A 25,442-nucleotide genomic window follows, 5' to 3' on the forward strand; every position below is an offset into this window, starting at 1 on the left:
AGTGCGTGTTACCTCGGGTATCCATCTGCTCATATTTCCAAAAATTTTTTGGAGCACAACGCCCCCGACGACACCCTTGGTTGTGAGCAATCGCTGTTACCTTAAACCTCTTCGACATTTCAGTTATATGCTCTAGCAAATTGTTTACAGGCGCTTTACCATAAATTATATGCCTCTGACCACAATTAGGGCATTCGCTGTAGACATCGTTGCTCGTTATAAACAGACGACAAGATTTTTGTAGTACATACAAATTGGGCTCGTACAAATACGTATTTTCGCTAAGCTGCTGGTCCTGTGTGGTTTCTAAGTCGTAAAAGATAAATAAAAATGTATGAGCATTTTCCAAAGCCTCAAATTTCGAATAGTAGTTCGACAAATCTTGCAGTACGTCACGCCACAAACGTGTTTAGACTTTTTATTATTATTATGCCAAACATGCGGCCGACATTTGACACATAATTTAGAGAGTTTGTGTTAATTCAAACACTCATTTCCCCGAAAATATCTCAAACACAAGTCACACTTTATAACGGCTGAATCTATACGACATGGAGGATTGCCATGGCAACAAGGACATATGTATGGGCAATTTTTGTGTGTATCGCCCCATAAGTATCTCACCCGACAGAGCTCGCAATAATAAGATGTGGAACATGCGCCTGTTGAACTTAATCACATCACATTATAGTGTTCATCTTCTTTAATTAAATTTAAGCACTTTTTCTTTGGAACGCTGAAACAGACAATTTATTGAAGTAATAATTTACATATCTTTAGCCACTGTAACGACATGTCGTTCACGTCAATATATGTGCTGTATTTTGAGCGCTAAAATTATTCATGATCTCCCTCCACGTTTCTTCATTCTTATTCTTCAAAACATTAAATCGGTATTTTTGTTTTTCATAATATGAGAACAACTTTTTATTAAATTTAAACACAAAACTTTTTCATCTGGGGAAAAAATCACCCACCTCTTTTGTTTGGTTTTTGGTTCATCAAATAAAAAAAAACATTTACAACAAATCAAAAATACTTAGCTCATATTACCAATTTTAAATAGATGACACAAACTTATTGCAAATAATTATTAATATTCTTATTTACATTTGTCTGTAGCATTGCAGCCATTCCATGATAACGGACAGGACATGTGGATGCAAAATTATTTGTTAATTTTGCATTTCTTACAGTATTATTGTTATAATAAATAAAACAAAATATAGAAATATTAGCAGATTTAATAAAGCCTTTTGACATTCGCTTATGGATGACACGTGCTGCTGTTGTGACCAATGAAAAAATTTTGAAAAGTGATAACGGATGGGACACGATATTACCCACCGTGAAAACTTTAGTTAATTTAATCGGAATTTTCTGCGAATTACTGTAAGTATTAACTATGAAATTGACAAATGTGAAATAAACTAAGATTGAACAATTGCTTGGCACAATATTTTTTTTTGATAGCTCGTAGTATGTTATTGTATCGATGTTTCATAACAACTAGTGTTGATAACGGACTAGACATAACGGATGGTACAAACAAAATCAATTTTTTTTATTCAAACGTAAACTATTTAAAAACACGACAAGTATCAAAATTAGGTACATACATACTTCATTTTGAGTATTGCAACAGATATGCTCTAAAAGTTCTTTCCCAGTTGCGGGAAAAATTGGTATCAGTTCATGAAGTGTTCCAACAATAAAATTAAAATTTGCGTGATATTTGCATACGCACACATTATGAGGCGTTTCAGAAGACAATAACACATGTTGAGGTCTCATGCTGTAGAACTTACTTATATGTATCTTGCAATCTGGATATTCGTCTTTATATAAAACAAATGCTTCTTTTACTGCCATTACCATATGACGTTTTTGAAAGACTTCTCTTTTACCGGAAGATACGTTTTTAACACTTTTCGTGTCTCTTTTTCCGGGCGCCTGTCTGCTGATATCATCACGAAGATAAAAGTCGACGATTTTTTTTTGTTCTTCTTTCGTAAGGGCCCGCGCTGAATTAGTTGCAAATGTAGATGCTTTTGAGGTTGCAGGTTGTATTTGAAAAAGCAGTTGTTTAACTACTGCCTCTCGTTTACGAGGACTCGCGGGCAGCACGCTTTTTACTTTCTTCACAGCTTTTTCCAATGATTGAGGACACTTATATGGAAATACTGCTTCTTTTTTTTGTTTTGCTGTTTCTTTTAGTTTTAATCTGTAGATTCTTTTACGTTCTGCTGCTTTTTGTTTTTTAATTTTATGTAGAGTAGGATTTTTCACAAGAAAATTTCTTTCAACAACCCTTTCTGCCCGTTTTCTTTGGGCATCTTTTTCGCGGTTCCACTTTGCTTTTACAGGATCCGCGTTAATACTCTGCCGGTAGCGACGCATTGCTTGCCGTACTTTTTCTTTACGTACTACCTCGACACTCATACCTAGAATAACATTAAATGAAGAAGCGTCATGATAAAATAATAGTTAAGGAAAAATGTTTTTAAAGATCAGAATTATGATAATGGACGGGACAGATTTAAAAAAATCAAATTATTTACTTGTTGTTATTTAATTTTTAAGTGATTAAAACTTTGAGAAGAACTTGTACTTAAATAGAGAAAAGCATTAACAAATTGATTTAAAAGTCGGAGTTTTACTCAAGTTCTCAACTTATCCGCGTTTTTGATAACGGATGGGACATCTATGCATTGAAAGTCTAAAATTAACGTATTTCACCCCAATACTTACCGTTTGTGATAACTATTAACACAAAACTGATTAAACTGAGACACTTTTCAATAACTTATTATAAGGTTATGCAAGTGTCAACATCAGTAGTTATATAGTGGGGGTTCTAGACCAGGTCAAATGAGGTCAAACTGGTCCAGCTCCCCCATTACTTTTCATCGAGCGGTCATTGACCTTTCATTTGTTGTCGAGCTTGTCGGTGCACGTGGCTGACCTTGCCAGCTGGTCCAGCTCCCCCATTACTTTTCATCGGGCGATCATTGACCTAGTCGTTGCTCGACCTTGGTCGTTTATTGCCCTCGTTCATCTCAAGATCTATCCCCTCTTTTCGTTTAGGTCGGGGAGGGATCTCGGACGCAATCTCGCATCCCCACTTCCGTTTTATACTTGTATAAAAGTCGATGGATTCGTGTGTAAGAATTAATTAGTTTTTTGAATTCAATTATTTAACACTTAGAAATGTCATCTTTCATTTCTACCTTGAATAAAGAGTCTCACTTGCAAGCTTTTGTGAGTGCGAAAACTTTAGAAGAAAATAAAAAATTTTTAACAAAAAATTTTAGTAAACTGTCTACAAAGTACGGTGACAAGATATTTGTGCAACTTGAAGAGTCTAGAACGATACTTCCACAGAGATTTACCGAAAAATTCACCGACTCAGTGATCAGCGATCTGAACCAGAAGATCGTGAACGGCTTGAAATTGTACTTGGTAAATAGAGGTCCGATCGGTCGAACCATCAATATCGAATTTATCGAAGAATGAAGAAGGCATTGGTTCATGTGGAAAACAAATCAAGTGCAGTTAGACTGCTTCGTCGTAGATTAGAATTACATTTAAAACGAATTAGTTATTTAAAAGAAGCAATTAAAATGTATGAAATAAGAACTAAATTGAATAATCTTAAGCTGTAATAGAAATTATAATAAATATTATTTAATTCGTTCGGTGTATTATTTTCCCCAGTCTCATGTAAAAAATATTTGATTGCAAACTGTCATGAATAACAGACGTGTTTGTTTCGACAAAGTTCCGGTTATTTTCTTAATAAATGATAAAGAAAGCCGAATTAATACTTGGTTATACGATGTTAAAAGATTTCAAATGAATGTGGAACGTTTCGAATTGCAAATAAAGCCCTTAATCGAAAAAATGATGGAGAAGAAGCGAAAATTTAGAGAAACAATCGAAAAATTGGATTCAGAATTGAAAATTATTCAGCAAAGAAAATCAGTTAAATAACTGTGCACATTGCGGTTAAACCACTGCGTCGTAAATTAGATTTAAATTTAAAACTTATTAGTTTCTTAAAATGTATAAAATACGAACTAGTTTGTATAATCTTAAGCTGTAATTGAAATTATAATAAATATTGTTTATTTCGTTTGGTGTATTATTTTCCCCAGTCTCATCTAAAATTATTTAATTGGGAATAACAGCAACGAATAAAAGCCGTGTTTGCTCCGACAAAACTCCTGTTATTTTCTTAATAAATAAATGTTCATCAGCAACTTTCTGCCGATTTAAGCTTATTTGTCCGTGATTATTAGAATAAAATCTCAAATGTCAGAAGGCGAGTGTGTTGTTAAAAATTAAAAAAATTGTTACTTACGACATTGAAAACAGGCAATAAAATCATCCGTTCTCCCTCGAAAACATTCAAATACACGCACACTTCACAGAAGCCACCATTTAGTTCAACAAAACCACCTTTTTCCCAAATCTTTTCACGGTAAAATTCATAAACCGAAACACGCCGCCCGTCATTATTACAACACAGAATGAAATAACGCGATGCTGTTTCAGCAAATTCTTACGGAACTGGACGCTTTTGTCGCAATAGACAGGGACGTATTCGGAAATATTAAAAAAAAAGAATTATCGCTTGAGGGTGATAAAGGGCAGAAAGTTTGTTAAAAAAATAAAAATGCATCCCTATAAACTAATGACACATTTGTGTAAAAATAAATGTGTGTTGGAGGTGCAATAATTGTTTAAATATAAAAAAAAAATGTTTTACTCGAAGACGGTAAGAGATACGAGGTTCGTGCAAAGAACAAAAAAGTTCCTAAAATACGAAACACATGCACCTGTGTCGACGGTTTTTAGTTTGAGTTTAGCATTTCGGAGAAAAGGGCAAAAGTTTGTGGTGACCAAACGGAATTAGTTAAAAATTTGTTTTTTGTGTCAAAATATTTTTGGATGAATAATCAATAGGTCCATGTAATTAAATATGTGAATATTTGAGTTTGGGGTCAAAAAATTTTCGTCAAAAAAGGTTGTCAGAATTAAAAAAAAAGTTTTCCTTGAGCAGTAGGGAAGCAAATTAGAAGTTTTGGTGAAAAAAAAATTTAAAAAAACCCAAAGGATATAAAGAAAAATTGAAAATAAAAAATCTCAAAAAAAATTTATCGAAATTTTGAAAAGTTTGTTTTTCCATAAAAAAATGCATCCTCATGAACTACTAGCTTACCGTAACCAAAAATAAATATGAGTCATAGGTGTGTTTACCGTTCAAATAGAAAAAAACTTTGTTACTCGAAAACGGTAAGAGATAGAAGGTTCGTGTATAGGACAAAAAAGATCCACAAATACGTATCATATACATCCCCTTCGACGTTTTTCAGCTAACTTGCAACATGGCGGTGAAAAGGGCAAAAGTTTGTAGCGTCGAAACGGCAAAACTTAAAAAAAATATTTTTGCATCAAAATATTTCTGAGTGAACAGTCTATAGGTCCACTTAGCAAAATAAATATTTTTCGCTGCCGTTTAGTAGTAATAACGAAAAAACGTCATAGTTCGTAAGCGGTAAGAGGTAGCATGTCGGCTCAGGGGAACGGGGAAAAGCTAAAAAAATTAAGCCATATGTTGAGCAAAAAAAATTTTCAAAAAAGTTGAAAATAAGGGAGAAAAGGGCAAAAGTTTCTAGTGTCCAAATGGTAAGAGATAGAATATCGGTTGTATACATCAAAACCTTCTTCTGGAACGAACGCATAAGTCTGCTCAAAAAAATCGATTCTGTCCACATCGACCTAGATACAGGAGCCATTTCTAGTTTTTTCGAGGTCGCTACGTAAAAATTTTTTCAGGTCGAAAAAAAGACCATCGAAAAAGGATTCGAATAAGCCCAACATGCAACACTTAAAAAAAAAAAAAAAAAAAAAAGCGAAATAGGTTGTTCTTTATATGTATTGTTATATGACTACTACCATCACAACTAAATATACTAAGACATTAAAAAAAAAAATTTCAAGTTAACCAAAAACCGCTTTTTGTTGAATTTTATATGAAAACAACAAAACATCATTAAAAAACGAAAATCAAAAACCTATAAACAATCATCAAAAATCACTGCTGTGGTGGTGGATCATGATGAGTCATATCGTGCAGCTGGACAAATAATTTAAAACATATTAAATAACTTATTGTTGTATTAAATCGTAGTACTGATGCTGTTAAATAAATATGTTAAAGGACATTAAATAAAACTATTAATAGTAACTAATTGTTTTATTGAATCATACATTTGTTTGAGTATTGTATTTACTAAAATAACTGAAACAAATTAATACTAAATAAAGTAACAGACAAAATACGATTGCAAAAATAATTGCTCCTACTGAAGTAAATATCCATATCCATGGTTTTGCCAAACAATATTCTGTAACATTTGCACCTGTAGAATTCTTGTATCCACTATAATCGTTAATGATGGTGTAATTCGGTGACTTGCATCGAGTGTTGTCTTTGAAGACTAATTCTAGCCGATATTGCAGTTGGTTCGAGGAAGATACATTTTTTGAATAAAACATACGTAGTTGTTCATGCCCATTTTTAATTTCTAACATTTTTCTAACAATACATTCTTTACTACTATCAATAGTTTGTAGATAGACATCAGTAACATTGCTATCAGTCAATAAATAAAAATCTTTCTGAATTAGAATGGTTGATAGAACAAGTGTGCAGTTTAAGCCGAACATTGTTTGGATGAAATGAATAGTTTGTTGTTGCGGAATTCTATATATATAGCAACAACCATCACCACCACCATTAACGAGCAGCCAGGTCCCAACATCCCACTATTACAGTCATTATCGTGAATATGACAAAAAATGAAGCAAACCATACACGATCGTTTCTTAAACAAAAATCAATGACTTCCTTTGAACTGCGACTGTTCTTAGTATTTTCTATTATTAACCAATTGGAAAATTGGTGATTTTCTTCTTCCGTTTTTATCTTGTAAGTCAAATGATTCTGCATTGTTATATTTTTCGCATAGAAGAGATGATAACTGGTTTCGATTAGATTGATCGGAGTCATTTTTTCCCAAAATTCTTTTTCGTACGTCTGAATATACAGCAGACTTATATTTGAAGTGGTGTAAATATACAAGTTGTTTTCAACAAGCACATTTAATAGTATTAACACATTGCTAGGCAGAAACATCTTAGACTTATCTTCTTGTACACAGACACAAATACTTAGTTGTGGTCGTTGATATTTGTAGGGAAGAAGTTTTTAGAGGTGGTAAATGATGGTGTGGTAAATGATGGTGGTGGGGTGATAGCGATAGAAATAACAAATTATTGTTTTCTTATATATTTGTTAAATGTCGCATGGTAGGCGTTTAAGGCTGTTCTATCTAAAAACAGGGATCTATCTAACTTTGGGACATAGGTCCCTGAGAATTCGTTGTCCCAGTTTTCCACTTGCGGTGGTGTTGGTGGTGGTTGGCTGAACCACTTTGATGGTGGTGGGGGTGGTGTAGATGGTCTTGGAAGTGCATTCTCCCAGAGTTTTCGCTCCCTTTCCCAGGCATCCCGGTGGCATTTGAAAATATGCTTCCTCAGCCTATTCTCTAAAAGCCTGTGACTGACATCATAGGGGCAGATAACAAATTTCTCTACACAAAAAAAAAAAAATTAACTACTACAAAAAAAAATATATATAAGCTTACCCATTTCTGTCGTTAATTAATTTTTATGATATGTACTTACAGAACACTTATTAATCTGTTCTTTTGTGTGATCTTTAATTTATACACTATATTAATCCCCACCCCTACTTTTTTCCCTCCTTCAGTTGCTTTCCTCATGTTTCATTTTTCGCTGACTTGAATTTATTTTTTACGACCACGTTTTCAACTACGACTTGCAAGTTGTAACTTGCAAATTAATTCTCATATAAACAAGAAACTAGTCAACGGGAAATAGTAGTGTTTCTTTTTTTCTGCTGTGGTGAGCAAGTTTCACGACAAAAAATGAAATCACAAGAATCAGTGACGGCTATATGTAAAAACTCTCTTAAGCTAATTCATGAATACATAAGTAAAATCAAAACAATCGAAGAAACTAAACATTTTTTAGTTTATATCAATACCAGTATTAGAATAATTAGAAAAGCACTCAAATGTAAAATCCATCGAGAAAATATGTTGGAAAACGCAAATTCCTTAGAAACAAGTTTGGCGTATTTGAAATTTTATCGCCTAAAGCTTTTAAATAAGAAAAAACAATTATCTATAAAAACTGGTGAAGGCTATATTAAAACAGTCAAATTTAAACCGGTGACTAATGTAACATGGCAGGATGTCGAATCCTGTTTTCAACAACGAATTCGTACAGGATTTATAAGTAACCACCACATTAAAGATCCTCTTCAGTTTTTTCAACAATCTTTTAAATGCTTTATGTTTAGAATTAAAAAAGAACGGAAAAACTCAATGCTTAAGGTAAATGTAATTTTTTCCGCAAATTTTATTCAACCGCACTCTGGTGAAACAGACATTAAAACATTTTCAACAAAAAATCAGCACATTGATCAATACACAAATTTAAAAGAATGGTACGAAGAAAACGTCATTGATAAAATCATGAAAAAATTAGAGGAATTTGCAGAAAAGGATTCCGGTTGGGCGTTGTATGAAATTTTAGGATTGAAAATTAACATAAATAAATACGACCCAATTAAATTCGGCTATTCAACTTTTGTATCCACACCAGATTTTATAAAAAAAAACATGCAATAATTAATGTACAAAATAATGATGAATATTGTTTTCTTTGGGCCATAGTTTCGGCTTTATTTCCTACCGATAAACATTCAGACCGAAAATCATCGTATCCTCATTTCAAAAATGTGTTGAAATATGATAATTTAGACTTCCCAATCACAATTAAAGACATTCAAAAATTTGAGGAACTCAACAATCTTGCCATTAATTTATACTGCATCGAGAAGAAAAAAATTTTACCTTGTCGTTTAAGCACTAGATTTTCAAATTCTTATAAAGCAATTAATTTGCTTATGCTACCCGCTGAAAGACAAATACAAAATACTAATAACAGTAATGATAACTTTGAAGATCAACAATTGCTCTATCATTTCGTATGGATCAAAAATTTGTCAGCTCTTTTAGCGACGCAACTTTCCCTCCATAAATGTAAATTTCATATATGCGAAAGATGCTTAAATCATTTCACCACAGAGGAATTGCTCCAAAAACATAAAACTTCATGCCAGAGTATTAATAAATATTCCATAAGACTGCCAACAGAAAACGAAAATTACTTGTATTTTCAAAATTATAGACATCAAGAAAAAGTACCTTTTACTATTTATGCAGATCTCGAGAGTATTCTTCTTGATTGTACCAAACAGCATATGTCCACCACGAATAAGACCGAAACTTATCAAAAACATATTGCGCACAGCATTGCTTACTATTTTCACTGCTCATATGATAATTCATTTTCTAAATTTCGTTTGTATCGAGGTAAAAATTGCATTCAATGGTTCGTTCAGGAGTTACATCGAATGGCTCATTTCTGCAACGATAAATTTCAGAACGTTATTTCTATGGAAACATTAACTACGGAAGAACGTGAGCAGTTTGAATCCTCCCAAATATGTCATATATGTAAAAAAGGATTTTCGGAAAAGAACATAAAAGTACGCGATCATAGTCATTTAACTGGAATGTATAGAGGCGCTGCCCATCAAAGTTGTAATTTAAATTATAAAGATATTTGTGTTATACCCGTGGTCTTTCATAATATGAGCGGATATGATGCCCATTTTTTTATTAAAGAACTTTCAAATTCAATAAAAGGTGATATTAAGTTACTTCCCATTAACAAAGAAAGATATATCTCGTTTACTAAATTTGTCGAAGACACGAAAGTTAGTTTACGGTTTATTGATTCTTTCAGATTTATGCCACATAGTTTAGACAAACTTTCCTCTAATTTAGATAATTCTCAGAAAATTATTACGTTGGCAAATTGTAATAATATGGAAGAATTTGATTTGTTAAACAGAAAGGGAGTTTTTCCTTACGATTATATAAACTCCTGGGAGAAACTACTTGAAACAAAATTGCCCGAAAAGGAGGATTTCTATAGTCGCTTATACGATGAAAATATTAAATATGAAGATTATTCCCATGCTACCAATGTATGGAATACTTTTAATATTCATACATTAGGAGAATATTCTGATTTATATTTAAAAACTGATGTGCTTCTTCTAGCCGATGTATTTGAAGCTTTTCGAACTACTTGTTTAAATACTTATCAACTTGATCCGTTGCATTATTATACTGCTCCGGGCCTAACATTTGATGCTATGTTAAAAACAACAGAAATTAAACTAGAACTTTTAACGGATATAGATAAAGTTCTATTTGTAGAAAGAGGTATTAGAGGTGGAGTTTCGCAGTGTTCCAATAGATACGGTAAAGCCAATAACAAATACATGCCAAAAGAAGAATATGATCCTTCGAAAGATAGTACCTATTTAATGTATTTTGATGTTAACAACCTTTACGGAGCGGCAATGTCTCAATATTTACCGTATGGAGAATTTGAGTTTGTAGAAAATTTCAATATAGCTGATATCTTAGATACCCCAGAAAATTCAGCAATCGGTTATATTATTGAATGCGATTTAGATTATCCAATAGATTTACATGAAATTCATAGTGATTTACCATTAGCTCCAGAGCATATGATACCGCCCATTTCAAGATCTAAACTTAAGAAGTTATTGTTGACTTTATATCCCAAGAAAAATTATATTATTCATTATCGGAATTTAAAAATGTATACAAAATTTGGTATGAAAATAAAATGTGTACATCGTGTTATGAAATTCAAACAATCTGCGTGGTTAAAGGAATATATAGATTTAAATACAAAACTTAGGCAGCAAGCAAAGAACGATTTTAAAAAAGATTTTTTTAAATTAATGATTAATGCTATTTATGGCAAATGCATGGAAAATGTAAGAAAACATCGCGATATTCGATTGGTTAGTAAATGGGAGGGAAGATGGGGAGTTCGTTCTCTTATATCTAAACCAAATTTTCACAGTTCTGTTGTATTTGACGATGATTCAGCAATAATCGAAATGAGTAAATTAGAAGTATTTTTGAATAAACCAATTTATGTTGGTTTTTGCATTTTAGATATTTCTAAAACTTTTCTCTATGAATTTCATTATGACTATATTAAAAAAACATTTAAAAATAATGCTAAGTTACTTTATACCGACACTGACAGCCTAATTTATGAATTTCACGTAGACGATATATACAAATATATTAAGAAAGACTCACATCGATTTGATACTTCTGACTATGATTTATATAATATTTATGATATAGAACTGAAAAATAAGAAAGTACCAGGTTTAATGAAAGATGAAAATAACGGTAAGATTATGCTAGAATTTGTGGGTCTCAGATCTAAAATGTACGCATATAGAATTGCAAGTGACGATTTCAATAAAAAATTAGTTAAAAAATCCAAAGGTAGTACAAAAGCATCACTTAAAACAATAACGTTTGAAAATTACAAAGAATGTTTATTTAATAATCGAAGTTACGAAAAATCACAAAGACTCATCAAGTCCAAACATCATACTGTTTACACAGTAAAACAAGAAAAAGTAGTTCTCAGCCCAAATGATGATAAAAGGATTGTCACAAGATTTGCAACGGATACGAAACCTTGGGGATATCATATTTCGCACGTAAGCTAAAAAAAGTGGGGATTACCATATATAAGCAATTAAATTTCACAGATGATTTATTCGATGTTGGATATTTTATGATTACAACAATGTCTGACTTGAGACAATTTGTTGATTTACAAGCATTTTGTGCATCCGAAAATGTGTACAAAACATATCTTAAAGCCGCTGCGAGTGATCGAACGAAATTAAATTTATTCCTTCATCTCATCGATAAAAAAGATTTTATTGTACCGGACGAAGTGTTTAAATGGATTGCCGAAAGTGAAAGTGACTTTTATACACTTGACATTTGTATTCTGCTACAAAGAAAGCAATGTGTCGATGGTTACATTGATGCATTTCTACATGTATGCGAAAGAGACCAAATTGAAAATTTAAATTATGCTGCTTTGGAGTTTTTGATGACCACCAACTATTTGGACAATACTCTAACGTATAAATGTTTTATTTATAAATTATTGAGTGATAATCGCTGGCAGAATCTTGGAGATATATTCTATCCTGTTGAGAATATCCGGAAAAATTATCGAAGGATCGACCAGTGCGTGGATGAATTTATGTGTCGGGCTGCGTATTTGGCAAACCATAAAGCGCTCAGTACTTTCTATGAGTCTTTAGAAATAATAAATTACGATTCTTTCGCATTTCAACCTTCTCAAAATCAGGAGCACCGAAGAATTTTCAACTGGATCAAAAAGAACATTGTCAAAGGAGAAGCCAATCCTGAAATACCATTAGGATGGACTGAGGGACCGGATTCAACAAAATGGCCCTCGATTAAATTAGATGATTATAAGAAAACTTTACATGTAATTTCTGGTAGCCATGAATAAAACACACAGAAATATGTTATATGTAGTTTTATTTACCCCCAAACATAATAATAATAATACAATAACAGGTTAAATTATTTACAACACTCTGACGACATCTTGTGCAGGGATGTATTTTACCATTCGGTCGTGAAGAATAAGACAGTAGGCTGTAGTGTCTGCAGGAATACCAGAGATCGTCTCAAACCACAAAGTGATTGTAACGGGGCCTCTCTTCAAAGCTTCCGTTTGTTTAGAACAGTCGATTACTATTATAGGCGTCTTTTCTTTAAATTCATCCTTATCGAATAATGGTTCGCTGGTTTGTTTGGATAAGAACGATGTCTGGAATTCTTTAAACATATCATAGAGAATTGCATACCGATTATTTGTGAAATCAACATTCAGGTTGTCGTAGGGATACATGGTATCATTAAGGTACAATTTTACATCTCTCAGATTACAATGATCAAACTGACTGTAGTTTTTCTTCAATTGGTTTTTTCTTCCTTGCTGTAATGCAAAAAGTATGTACTGAGGTTTTTCTAAGGAAGTTTTAATAGTCCAAGTATTTGTTATCGATTGTACTGGTGGAGCAAATTCATGTAATTCTTTACTTCTAAACATAATATCCAATTCCCTGTTGCTTCTTACAATATCGATTAATGCGATCCTTTCGGCATCGGACACGGACAAGTGATGCATTTTCCAGCATATTTTACTAAGTTCTACTTTAATTTTGTATTTATCATTTGAGGAAATTAAAGCATTCACATCGGTATTAGAACGAACCAAAACAAGCTCCTGTCTTACATTCAAAATGGTCTTTTTAAAATCTTCACAAAAACCAAAAATCATTTTTAATGGAATCGAAACTTCAAAAGTTCCATTTTCCTTAATTATATTCGAATCTTTTTTGGGAAACCATCCAGCATTCTCTAGAGCTACGCTTTCATTACTGTTATACGTTACATATCCTTTCATGGTAGACGCTAACCCAGGATTTCTAATACTATCCACAACGACTCCAGCAATTTCATATCTTATTTGATTAAACATCAGAAGAACGCCATTATTTACAAATTTGATTTCTGGTTTCTGTACAATTTCGTCGATTTCATTCTTCACAATAACCTTACCCTCTATATGCAATGTACTCAAATGTGGAAAAGTGTATAAATCTTGATGTTCAATAGGAATTCTTATTTCATCATCGTAGTTAAATGAACTGTTAGAATAAGGTAGGTGTGTATGTCTTTCTCCATAATAAATTGAATGATCATAGGCAGCTTTTTCGCTTACGTTTAATATTTCAAAATTCATTGCTGATTTATATATTCAATAAAAATATTATTTCAAGACCGTTAATCCTAGAGATTCAAGAAATTTACGATTGCCTAAAGTTAAACGTTTGACCCTTCTCAAAGGACTGACTGATCTCTTTTTCATTGCCCTACTTATATATACCGAATTTCGGTTTTTTAGATTTTCATTAAATATAATACCCATCACGTGACCTTCTTAAGATGCAACCGTACACCTACCTCTTCACCTCTGAAACTAACAATATTACCTTCTTGATCTGTTATTTTAACGATTATTTCATCTATTTGTTTCGTATTAATTGGTAGATATATCACATTTAATGGTCGTTCCACTATTTTGTAACCGGGTGGTACTGTTGGAAAAAATTGATGGATAACGTGAACGGGACTTCCGTTCTTGTATGAACCAGTTACTATATTGCAATAAACGCAAAGAGCATTTACCTTTAAAATTTTTGCTGGAAAATCTGATATATGAGTTTTATGCGCTTTCAGAATGGTATCCTTAAATCCCAATAAATTCCCTAACGAATCCTTTCTTGAAAAATTTATATCAAGAGTACATTTAACTTCCGATTTTAAAGTATTATTATTTCCTCTAATTATTAAGCTTGGTGTTAACATTTTAAATTTCTTTATTCTATTTCCGTGTTTGTCAATTTCGTATTGAAAATAATGTTCCATATAGTTTTTGATTTCTTTATTTAAATACGACTCAATGTCTTCTATCTCGTAAGAACCCTCGGGAATTTCTATGTAATGCTCTTTTTTGTCTGGTGTAAAAAAATAAAATTTGTTGTTATTGCTATCGATATTTGGAAAAGAATTCCAAGTAACCAAACTTTCTAATCCTAAAGCATAGTTATAATCTTCCAAGATAATTGGTGGATAGTATCTGCTCGAAAGTACAGAACTGTTTCCATCCAATGAGAATACGTTGGACATCGTGCAACTTACTTCGACGACACTAACAGTTCAACTAAAACGCTCGAATTTCAAACAATTTTATTTGTAGCAGTTATATAGGAATCTTAAACACAAATGTCCACAATTAATACTATTAAAAGTCTGTAAAGATTCATAATTATATACTATATTACAGAAACCGTTGCTTTGTAAATATTTGATCAGTTCAAGAGGTGGTCTCAAATCTCCATAACTATCAAAGTATATAACTTCGTTTCGAGTTTTTTTATAAGCTGTCCAATGTGTTCCAGGACCTTCCTTATTGTCTAAATTTAATATACCACACTCATTAAGGCGTACTTTATTTGGAAGTGAATTTTTCATAAAAACTCCTCTGAAGCGGGGAATTTTCAAACGCTTTACATATTTGTAAATGTCGATGTTGGTGAGAGCATGTTTTGGAATATTTATCGGGAGTTCTTTTGAAATTTTGATGGAGCTAAAAAAAGACCATATCCTCTTTTATATGGTTTCAAATATAATCCACTTCCTGACTTTCCTACAGCTATCGACTCCATTTTCTGATTGTGTCGTTGATTTTCTTTCAACTGTTCTTTAGCTGATTTAGCATCGTTAACAGCTTTTGCAATGGCTGCTGCGCCACCACCTAGAGATCCCAGAGCGCCTAAAGCGGCAAATATTGGTAGTAGAGGTAAAAATCCACCACTTTTCGGTATGGGTATTATACGTCTGTGACGAACAGGTCTCACTCTCTTTTTTCCTTTTGATGATTTTACTGCTCTCATGGCCACTTTTACAGCATCGTTCATATTCTTAAATTTCTTATTTTTTAAAGCAAGTCTGGCGGAATTTCTTAAATCATTAAAATTCAAGACTTTTCCACGTTTGCTAGTTTGTCTTTTGACTCGACAACCCATACCGAGTTTTATTTTAGCTTTCATCGCAGCCGCAACACCTAAAGCAGCAGCTTTTTCGCCCAAAGAAGCGTCCGAAGAACGTAGTCTAAGTTTCGCTTTATCTAACAGAACTTTATCGGCCTTATGTCGATTTTCCAAATCTTTATGTTCACCATAAGCTATATCGTGAAATTTGCAAGCTTCATCTAATTGATTCCGGCCTTTATCTCCTCTTGCTAATCGTTTTTCTAATTTAGTTCCTGGTCCACAAAAGTTATAACCGGGAATATGAAGTTCAAACGGTAATTTATTAATAACCGAATTTACGATCCCACGTCCACAATATCTCTTTCTGTAGGTCTCAATCCGACGACTGTTCCTTTTTCGCTTCGTAATCTTCATTTATACTCAAACTTTCGGATCAGCTAAACTACTAACGGAAACGTAGAAAAATTTAGTATTTATACCCCCCCACATGTCAGTTTCTTAATCAGATGTCGAAATGCGTTTGACACCTCAAAACCTCAAATTGCCGATAAATAATAACGATATCAAAATTAATAGTGGGAATAAAAGACATGGGGATCTTTTACCATCTACAGTAAGATGTATTATTGTCGGACCGTCTAACTGCGGAAAGACTAATGTTATGATAGGTTTAATCGAACATCCAAATGGTTTAAGATTTGAAAATGTCTATGTGTATTCTAAATCTCTTTTCCAACCAAAATATCAATATTTGGAAAATCTTCTAAAACCTATTAAAGGTATAAATTTTTATAGTTTCAGCAATTTCGACAATAACAACATACCACCACCGCACAAAGCTAAAACTAATTCTGTCTTTATTTTTGACGATGTGGCATGTGACAAGCAAAATTTAATGAAAGAATATTTTAGCATGGGACGACACAGAAATATAGATTGTTTTTATTTATGTCAAACCTACACATGTATTCCTAAGCATTTAATAAGAGACAACGCAAATTTTATCATTTTATTTAAGCAAGATAATTTAAACTTGCGCCATATCTATGATGATCATATCGGCACTGATATCTCATTTGATAAATTTAAAGAAATGTGTTCATTTTGCTGGCAAAACAGTTATGATTTTTTAGTAGTCGATAAAGAGAACGAAATTCGTAGTGGTCGGTTTAGAAAAGGATTTGATAATTTTATTGATCCATTTTCATAATTTCAGTCTATAGAAGTATGTTGAACATTCAACATGCCAGTTCCTGTAAAATATAAATGTCCAAAATGTGGAGGTGAAACAGATACTCCTAACTTACCATGTATATACTGCTACTATAAAGATCATATAAGAGATCATTGCAAAACAAAACATGTGCATCTGTACTATTGAATAAAGTATTTTTATAGAATGTTTGTGAAATTTTGCATAGGTATATAAGCCTATCATTCAAATAAATAGATTCAGTTTATTTGTATTTTCGGAAGCCTTAGGAAACATGGATTCAAAAATATCAGATGTGGTTGATTTAAAAAGGAAACTGATTAAGAAAAGAAAAGATTTACAAAGAAAATTAGAACTAATTAAAGCAACTCAACGAAATGAAGAGAAAAAGTATGAACCCCTCACTAAACATTTGGAAACATTAATTGAGAGACGGAGTGAAAATCCAATAAAAAGTAATCAAGATGTGAAAACAAAAAATGTGTCGAACATTGAGCACAGTACACCTACAAAGCGAAAGTTAGAAAATACAATTCTGTCTCCTGTTCGTGAGAAAAAAACTATTGTTACTACACCAAAGCAAGCAGAAATTTTCACGCCAAGACAAAAAAGAATTGCTACAAAAGTTGCTAACCTTGTGAAAAGAATCGATGCCATCAAAAATGAAAAAGAAGATCGAATGAGTCCGATTAGTTCAAAATATGATGTTTTATCACAGGAAGATTTCGAAGAATCAATAAATAAAACAGATGCACAGGACAATGTGTTCCAATACATTCCCGAGGAAGACAATGATAATTATAACTTCAATGAGGTTCTTGAAAAATCTGTTCAGTTAAGTAAAAATTATATTAAAAACATCGTTGATACAGACGTTTACAACGAATATTTAAATGATTTTGATGAATTACCCAGAAAATATATTGACGAAATGCATCACGATGCAGAAAGTAAATTTGATCACAGAACAGGCGTAAGACATGACACTTTCTCAGAGAAATTTTATATTGGTTCGAAGGAGGTACAATTTATAGGTCCAGATATAAAAATAGACAATGAAATCTTTAAAGGGACTCCTGGAATTTATGAACTTATTTTTAAAAAGAAGCCTGTTCATTTTTCTACGGAAGACAAGGAAATTTACAAAAAAATTTTAGAAAAAACCAATGCATATCGAAGAAATTTCGATGAAAATGATCGAATATTGGGTACAAGTTCGATGAAATACAAAAATATTATAGGACCATTATTCTTAACTCTCACGAAGTATAAAAAACCGAAGAAAGGTGGTCAAGTACTATTTAAAGAAGTAAACACAAATAAAGTTGATTATGTGTATTGGGAAGATCCAAATGAATTAGTTGAAAGACTGAAGTTGTTAGTCGCTTCCCAGACAGCAGGCCATTCGGGTCATCAAAACGAAATCGTTTCTATAATAGAAGAACTACGCGAAGCTAAAATTATTGCTTAATATGACTCTGGATAAATTCGGGCGTCATTTGTTAAAACATGCTAAACTTTCAGGTTCTATCGACAATGATATGATTACTATTTCAAACTATATGTTCTATAATCTGATATTTCGCTTCGAATCCGATAAAACCGTGGAAAACACGTATGTATTAAATTCTAAAGAAACGCACTATACGTTTCCTTTAGAAATTGGAACCCTTACAAAATTGAATATTACCATTAATGAAATAAATGTTTATGTAAATAACAAATTTTTTAGTAAAGAAGAATTGAAAGGATTTGTACTACGTAACGGTGATCGAATATCGTTCAAATATGCTGTAAATAAAACAGAAAATGTACCAAATTTGTTCGCAGAAATGATAATAAAATGTCCTGTTAATTTTGAAGAATCGTTAGTTAGTGCCGAGAAAGCACATTATATACATAAGACTGATAAAAATGAAACGCAAGAAGGTGTATGAGCCAACTCCCATTAAAAGAGATATTGTTGCAGAATTGCACAAACCTGTAAGAATTAATTTTAAACGACGCAAGGTTATAATAAAAGGTATTAATGAAACATTACAAGCAGATCTAGTGGAAATGATACCGTATGCTAAGATAAACAGAGGATACAAATATATACTTGTTGTTATTGACTGTTTCTCAAAATACGTGTGGGCTGCCCCTGTAAAGTCAAAAGATGCTCAACAAATCGCCACTGCAATGGAAACAATTTTATCCAAAATCGTACGGTTACCCAAAAATTTACAAACAGATCAAGGAAAAGAATTCTACAACGTAAAGTTTCAAAATCTTATGAAAAAATACAAAATTAATCATTACAATGTCTACAGTTTAAAAAAAGCCTCAATCGTCGAAAGAGTAAATCGCACATTAAAAAATTTAATGTGGAAAGAATTTAGTTTGCAAGGAAATTATAAATGGTTAGATTTATTGGCAAATGTGGTACATCGATATAATAATTCTTATCATCGTACTATAAAAATGAAACCGTCACAAGTTAACAAAAGTAATGAAAACGCTATTCTAAAAGCTGCTTATACTCAGATTAAAATAGTTAGCAATAAATCAAAATTTAAAGTTGGTGATAACGTAAGAATAAGTAAGTATCGCGGAATATTCGATAAGGGATACACACCCAATTGGTCAAATGAGATTTTCATAATAAGAAAAATTAATCTCACTAATCCCACCACATATTTTTTGAAAGATGAAAAGGGTGAAAACATTTTAGGTGGTTTCTATGAAATGGAACTATTGAAAGTTAAGCATCCAGGTGTATATCTCGTTGAAAAAGTTTTAAAAAAGAAAGGTAATCAACTTTATGTTAAATGGTTAGGATTTAATAACACCCACAACAGTTGGATTGATAAAAAAAAAATTACATAGTAGCTTTTCTCTCAGTCAGTTGACATAATTGATACGATGAAGTTGGTTGTAGTCGACGTACAAGGTTTTTGTCTACCTGAATTCATTGTAAAAGAACTTGCGATTTACGATGGAATTAACACAATACACGAAACATTCAAATCTACAAAACAACTCAAAGAAATCGATGAAAGAACGAAGAAACAAGCTAGATATCTAGAACGTTATCATCACATGTTGAGATTTAATGATGGCTTCAAGGAGCAGATATCTGTAAAAGAAATTTTGTTCAAATACATCAAGGAATATGCAGTGGAGATCTTATATGTAAAAGGAAAATGTAAAGAAAATTACCTTAGGGAAACGCTAGGAAAAGACTGCCCCAAAATTGTGAACCTCGAAACAATTGAAGACTCTGTGAAATTATCTAAAGAAATCCCAGCATGTGATAAACATATTGCTAATAATAAAAAATGTTACTGTTCTTTAAACAATGCTAAATGTATTTACAATTGGTTGTATTCAAGGTTTCCTCAATAAATAATACTATATTAAACTGTGTTTTATTTAATCGCAACACAAAACGTCAAAATAACGAACGAAAAAAAAAAAACTGTCAGGTGTGGGATTCGAACCCACGCTCCCTGTCGAGAATCAGAGCTTAAATCTGACGCCTTAGACCGCTCGGCCAACCTGACTATGGAAAAACGGGTCAGGTCGATCGAGTAAAAGGCATTGCCAAAACGTACAGGTCAGGCACGTGAAGTCCTAAGGCAAGTCAGCCAAGGCCAGCCCCGTGCAGCGACCCGACCTAAAAAAAAAAAAAAGAGGGGATAGATCTCGAGATGACCAAGGGCAATAAACGTAATTCCTACAGACGAATCCATCGACTTTTATACAAGTATAAAACGGAAGTGGGGATGCGAGATTGCGTCCGAGATCCCTCCCCGACCTAAACGAAAAGAGGGGATAGATCTCGAGATGAACGAGGGCAATAAACGACCAAGGTCGAGCAACGACTAGGTCAATGATCGCCCGATGAAAAGTAATGGGGGAGCTGGACCAGCTGGCAAGGTCAGCCACGTGCACCGACAAGCTCGACAACAAATGAAAGGTCAATGACCGCTCGATGAAAAGTAATGGGGGAGCTGGACCAGTTTGACCTCATTTGACCTGGTCTAGAACCCCCACTATATAACTACTAACATCAAATCAAATCACAGCACATTTAGTTCGGATAAATTATTTAAGATTTAACATTGATACAATGTTTGTCATATTTAAGATATTTTAACGTAATTATTTTTTAAAATATTTCATACTGAATACACGTACAGTAAAATATAAATCTTTAAGCACAATATCCATTACAGATATTCGAATAATCGCAAAGTCAAAATGTAGCCCCAAAATAGTTTCCGTTATGGAATGGCTGATTGGTAAATTTGGAAATTTTTTTCTTCATTTTATTTCACAAATTCTGGAAACTATTTTGTTTTATTTAATTCTCGTAGTCGTGCGCGTCCTGCGCAAACAGTAAAGTACTTCATACGGTAATTGATTTTTTAATTTTAACTGAGTCCGTTTCGCGAGCGGTGTAAATATATTTGTGACTTTAAATATAATATTTGATCCTATTTGATCGTTTAAATTTAATGTGCACATAACTTGACTTTCCAGGTTTTCAAATTTGTTTTTAAATTTATGAGCCACGTATCCTACTATATATTTCAAAGCTTCATTATGAATTTTGCTTTTACATTTTAAAAGTAAAAACTTCTGTTAGTTGATTGTCATTGCAAGATTCAATTGGTTCTTGATCTTCGAAATAATCAGGTTCTGTAAATGAGTATGGCATCACATCTTGTTCCCTAGAAACTGACGTCTCCAAATTTGTTAAATTACTCGACATAGACTGTGTTAGGCGGCATCATCATCAATCAGATTTTCTGTCTGTGTTAAAGGTTGAACGAAACACTTTTAGTCGTGCTCTTTAGTATTTTTGTTTGCAGTAAAAATTGCTGAAGAATTTACCTAAAATAAACCATCTTATCCGATATTTAAAATCCAAAGGACGAGGATGATCATTAGATGCGCTCATTCCTCTAATATAAGAAAAGAAAATTCTAACACATCTTTATTAAGTCGTATCCTGAGGATGTATTCAAGTTCATAATTTGATTTTAAATAATCAAATAATTGCTCCAAAGAAGATTAGATAAAATAATGCCATTCTGAAACGAAATAAAAGATTTGTGTTTTCCTACAATCATCTTTTGTACTATATCTGTTGTTTTGTGCAGGAGTTATCTGTCCCGAAAGCACTTTTTTATCGTTTTGTACTCGTTTCGAACGGAGCTTAAAAAGATCAAAACAGTCATTAATGATTTGCACAAACTCTGCAACCACTCTCCAAGGAAGCTTTGAGGGTATGAGTTTATGTGCGCCACAAAATTGAATCGCTTTTGACGTCGCTTCTGACAATAATTGGGCGGCGGGTTTTACTTTTTTGTCTTTCTGAACCTTTTAAATCCAAATGGTACTTACTTATTTTATAAGCTATGGAGAGCTCTGTTGTTGAAATCCCTAACAAACTCTCAAAACAAATTTTATTCAGCAGAATATAATAGATCCATAATTCTGCATCTATCAAATGATTTCTTAACAACTTAAGGAGCCTTCATCAAATCTTATTATTAAAGAACATTGAGAATTCTGCGTAATGTTAGTATCGTCAACTTGAATAGAAAAGAACTCAACGTCGTCTATTTCGTTTTTGACGTGATCGTCGAAGTATTCAGAAATGCAATGAATTTTTAATTTCTGCAGGATTTCTTGATATCAACAGCGCTAAAAGTTCTTTGACATTTCCTCAATTTGTTGAGGTACGGCGTTCGTTGTGGCCACGAAATGCTAATTCTTGTTTATCCGTAACCTTTTGCAGAAAAAGTCTGTTTAACCGAACGTTTTCATCAAATTGCACTTTAAAATCTATGTTATAATGGAAACCTGTCTTAAATCGTGAAAAAGGATGCACATGAACGGTTTCGTTCACGCTGTTGGAGGATAAATTTACGCCAGCGATAATGTGGTTTGTGCCATGTGTTTCTAGGCGCAATTTTTGACATAAGTCTTTTGTAATAAAATTAGATTGTGAGCCTCCATCAATTAATGCTCTGTATTTATGTATTTTTCTGAAATTATCCCAAATGTAGATAATTACGGTGCTAAGAGAATGTCTCTTTAAACTGTGATTGCTGCTATGATTTGCAGTGCTTGCCCCAACGTGAGGCTCAGGCAATACTTGTTGGATCTCCATTTTATGTAATAAGATGTTATGTTTTTGTTTGCAATATTTACATGTACCTACTATTTGATGTGCATTCGATAGAAATGTGGGTTGGTTTCAAACAATTATTACAAAGTTTTAGAGACGTTATATTTTTTATGCGTTCTTCTAACGACATTTTTAAAAATTCATTGCATGTGTATAAATTATGGTTAGGCCTTTTACAAACGCAGCCTGTTTTTTTGCTGTGAAGTGACAGACTGCCCCTTTATTATTGTTATGTTTCGGTCGTGACTTTGCATTAACATCGGCAGTACTTTCCAAAATTTGACACCGCGCATCTATCAATTTAAATAATTCGGCTAATTTGGGTTTATCATCGGTTAATTTTGACTGCCATTCTCGCTTTGTTTCATAATAAATCACTCAATTGTCTCAAATTTTCTTGATTAGTCCTTGTGACTGCTGGCGCATTTAAAATGTTCATGTAGTCGCTTGTTTTGGAAACGTTTGTTTAACAAATCCCACTCAATTTGGTAATTTGCATTTACCGAAGACAATGACTCGATGGCTCGAAAAGCTTCACCACATTTATAGTACAGCTTCGACGCGTTAGTACGACCTCCGAAAAAAACTGTCTCTTCCAATTAAAGGTGTCTTTTTTGTAACATTATTATGTTCTACAAATTCACGCATTTCAGCATTTTGTTCTAAACTTTTACGGAAATCGCACTCCCACATTGTAACTAAATTATAACCGGCATTTCTGATGCGTGCTTCTTTTGACGCTGTATTGTCGCGCCTAAAAAATAGGGTATCATTTTTGTCACTCAAGTGCGCTGTTTGATTTGCAAAACATCTTTCACATCCATGCCAGAAACATCCATAAAATTCATATACGGTTTGATTATTATCAGAGCAAAACCCATCCACACGCAGATTTTCCTTAAGAACCACCTCGCGACCTACACCTGCGTGTAGTGGATTGTTTGTCATTCATCCTGCAACCACCGCGAGGTATTATGCCTATCGACTCCGGTTTTAAAAAATTTCGTCTATTCACTAAATTGCAGGCGGATGCAATTGTTATGCATTCCAAGAGTGGATCGACGTTATTTGCTGTAACAAAATACTCCCTAAACTTTAGGCAGCCCTCTCTCAAGATTTTTACGTCCGGTTTGCAATATTTAATCAACTCATCTTTCATACGAAATTTATAACCGTTCGCGACTTGTTCTTCATAGAAATTTTGAAAAGCAACTTTTCCAGCTTCCTTCATACAATTCGGATCATAAAATTCTGTTGCCGGCATAGGGCCCACGTATTCTTGATTTTCCAAAGTATTAAAATAATGCGGAAAGTATCCTTTGATTGACTGAATATTAAAAGCTTTCGGAAACTGTGAAAGGGGCAACTGAATAAAGTTTAGACTATCGATAAAGCGTAATGACGATCCACATATAGACATCATTTTTGTACCCGATCTAATGATTTGCGAATTCCAATGTGAAAATTCAGAGTACAACTCGCATAATAAGAAATATTCACCGAATTTCTGCGAATTGTGAGCAATTACGGTGACTTTAAAATTTTTACTCATGTCAGCTAAATAATTTTAAAAATCTTTCACTGGTATGTATAAAAAATGGTTTTCACGCTCACCGCAAAATTCACAGTTCGTAGAAATAACAGTGTCAGAGATACAAGACTCACAAACGTGCTGGGAAATACACAAATTTACCTCGTGAAGAAACAAATTATTTCCTAAAGCCTTCTCTTGTCTTGTTTCCAGATCAAAGAATACTATTAAAAATTTGTTATTGTCACTATTTTTAGTTACATGTGATTTATTTGGCTGAATAAAACATAAATGATTGTGGGGTTTGTCACTCTGGCACGTGATACAATATTTGATACCACAAACATGCTTTTTTTTCTTCGTTACCCATACACTCATGTGTGCACCTTTGAAATTTGTTGCAAGTTTTTAAAGAAATATGCTTAGCGAAACATATTTGTCCCCTAAAAGTTCGGTTACATGCTGCACACGTAATTGTGCTATTTGCAATTTCGCATGGAGGCTTCGCCTGACAACACGGACACACATAGGGACATTTCTGATGGCGATTGCCATTTTGATATCTTTTGGCACAAAATTCGCAAAAATAACTAACTGAAAAAGCACCGGTTAGACACCGATATAATGTCGTCCCCCCATAAATAAATTTAGGCGTAGTTTCCCTGAAGACATATCCCCGACAAAATATCTTATGTCACCAGTTCGATTTGCGTACACTACAATCGTATACTCCTTCAAATAATTTTGAAACAATTGAATGTGCTCGTAATTT

General features: G+C 33.0%; 1 protein-coding gene across 1 annotated transcript in view; it reads left to right on the plus strand.

Annotated features, from left to right (window-relative positions):
* LOC135129478 (uncharacterized) overlaps positions 1 to 25,442 on the plus strand; it is a 187,867-nt gene that overhangs the window by 40,964 nt on the left and 121,461 nt on the right. The window lies entirely within an intron of this gene.

The sequence above is a fragment of the Zophobas morio genome, unplaced genomic scaffold (assembly GCF_036711695.1).
Source record: "Zophobas morio isolate AGI-343-1 ecotype UQ-CSIRO unplaced genomic scaffold, CSIRO_AGI_Zmor_V1 ptg000016l, whole genome shotgun sequence".
Taxonomy (NCBI): Eukaryota; Metazoa; Arthropoda; class Insecta; order Coleoptera; family Tenebrionidae; genus Zophobas; species Zophobas morio.